Raw genomic sequence first — 2,515 nt, forward strand, 5'->3', positions numbered from 1 at the left:
TTACATGATAGCATTTTCAAAAATATCAAAAAATTTACTTTGATTTTCCTAATCTGATGTGTATTTTTTTGAGATATTACCATTTTTCAACAATTTTCAACTCATTTTCATTTTTGCCGATTACAGCGCCATCTATCATGAAACGAAAAAAATATTTCATACAAAAGTTACATATTTTTTCACGGAGAATCTAAATCTGCAATAAAAAATAGGGGTTTCTATTTAAGATTTCAAAGTCACCCCCCTCCTGCCCCCGGGGGTGGTGCAGGGGGGTCGAGCTTTATATTAATGGATGACCCTCTTCGAGGTGAACAACTTTTATTGCAACTTTTTTTAAATCCGATTTGTATTTTTCCAAATGTTCTGAAAAACAGTTTTAAATGCCTCACCTTGTATTTAAGTTGTTATATTTAAGATAAGTTTAAAATTATTACGTTTAAAGTTTAAACGAAATGTTCCCACACAGCACAAAGCTCCGATTAAGCTCCTAGGAAGTTCATTTCGCTGAGCTCCCAGGGAGCTTATAAAATTCGACAAAACAAACTTCCAGGGAGTTCATTTCGCTGAGCTCCCGGGAAGCTTACAAAATTCGACAAAACAAGCTTCCAGGGAGTTCATTTCGCTGAGCTCCCGGGAAGCTTACAAAATTCGATAAAACAAGCTTCCAGCGAGTTAGTACTAGTACCACTCACTGCCGCGACGTGGCGACCGCACTTTAGTCTTTCTCGTAAGTAAAATCCTTCCATATTAGTATAAGAGGCGAGCCGATATAATTCGACAGCGAGTTATCTGGATCATGGATAAACTTTTAATGACCTAAATATATTTTTGATGACTATGCCCACACAGCACGGAGAAATCCTGGAGAGCTAATAAAATTTTTCATAAACTTTATTTGAACTTTAAACTAACTCGCACGTAGCTCCCTGGGAGCTTTATTTAAGCTCGCAGAGAGTTTTTAAAACATGTTTTCCGAACTCCCTGCGAGCTTAAATAAAGCTCCCAGAGAGCTCTCAAAAGCGGACATAGGAGCTCTCAGGGGGCTCCGTGCGAGTTCGTTTGAAGTTCAAATGAAGCTTATGACCAATTTTAAGAGCTCCCCGGGAGCTCCCCGGGAGTTCCCCGTGCTGTGTGGGTTGAAAGTACAATAAAAACCTTGGTAAAAATGCCGAATAGGGGACGCCGCTCCTACGAACTTGACCTTGACATATGTTGTCAAGGACACTTTACTGACAATGAGTAACGTAAAAAAGGTTTTAGCCGTCGCTCGCTGTTCATAAAAAAGTTATTGCTAAAAGTTTTCATAAACACGTAAGTTGCAAGTGCGTTTAGCACGGCATATGATTTTAGTGTTAGAAATAGTATACCACTAATACTACTGCATAAAGGAAAATTGCGTATAATAGTTGCATTTACCTTACTAGGTTGAACGCTACTGCGTTCACAAAGCTCGGCGGGCCGATTGGGATTCTTATTGTTAGAGGTAACACGGCGGCGCGCGGTAGATCCGCTCGCTCATAAATCGAGTTTTAACTCAAAAGATACTGCTCTGTCCAACTTGGTCGTTATACAATTTTTTATTGGAAAGGAATTCCTTTTTTTGTTAAATTTTTCCCATTGAAATCGAAGGAGCCTTTTTTCGAAGAAAAAACGGCATTTAATATTCAAATTAAAAAATTATTAAGAATTTATAAAGTTTATTAATAATACCTAACATATTCTTAAAGTACGACAAAAGAGCTTTAAAAATCACTGTCATTTTAAAAAATCGGAACATTTTATCGGAAGTTACAGACCTTACAATATGGGCAAGACGATCGACATCGTAAAAATTTAAGTCCCTGTAAGTAGGCAACCCTTTGATCTAGGGTAAAAAAATTTTCCCTGCAACTTTGTTGTCTATAGGACTAATGATTTCAACACGATTGAAAAACTTTTCATTTTTAGGGTGGTACGTTTCGTATGGAATGCCCCATATTAGAAAATTATTATCGAAGGACCTTGCACACACCTTATGGAAATTGAATTTCGGTCGAACCGTCTGAAACTTTCAGAAAAGTTAGTTTTTACCATGCTGATCAAAAGTCACAATGGGCACGAAGTGCAGAAATGGCCAGGTTTTGAGATACGTATGGTTAAAAGTCGGAAAAATGGCTTTTTGAGACTAGATTGCTGTATACTATAGGTATAGGTTACACAACACCAATAATGTATGCGTCTGTATGTGTGTGTGTGTTTGTGTGCGTGCGTGTGTGTGTATGGGTAAGTGTGTTTATGTGTGGAAGGGTGTGTGTGGGTGTAAGGAACACGTGTTCCACGGCTTACATTTTTCTCTGCTTTACCTTAAGTCTACGACTACGTCGGTCTTAAGCGCTTACGGATAGTTGTCTGCCATCAGCCTTAAACCTCACCTAATCACACGCTCATGTTCGACAGTGCAGTTGAGTGCAGCGCAGTTGTACAATCCTAACCAAAAATCAGTCGACTGCTTGCCGAGTAAACACGTATGTCTGTT

This window comes from Vollenhovia emeryi, unplaced genomic scaffold (assembly GCF_000949405.1).
Source record: "Vollenhovia emeryi isolate VEMERY1.0 unplaced genomic scaffold, V.emery_V1.0 DF939497.1, whole genome shotgun sequence".
In the NCBI taxonomy this organism is placed as follows: Eukaryota; Metazoa; Arthropoda; class Insecta; order Hymenoptera; family Formicidae; genus Vollenhovia; species Vollenhovia emeryi.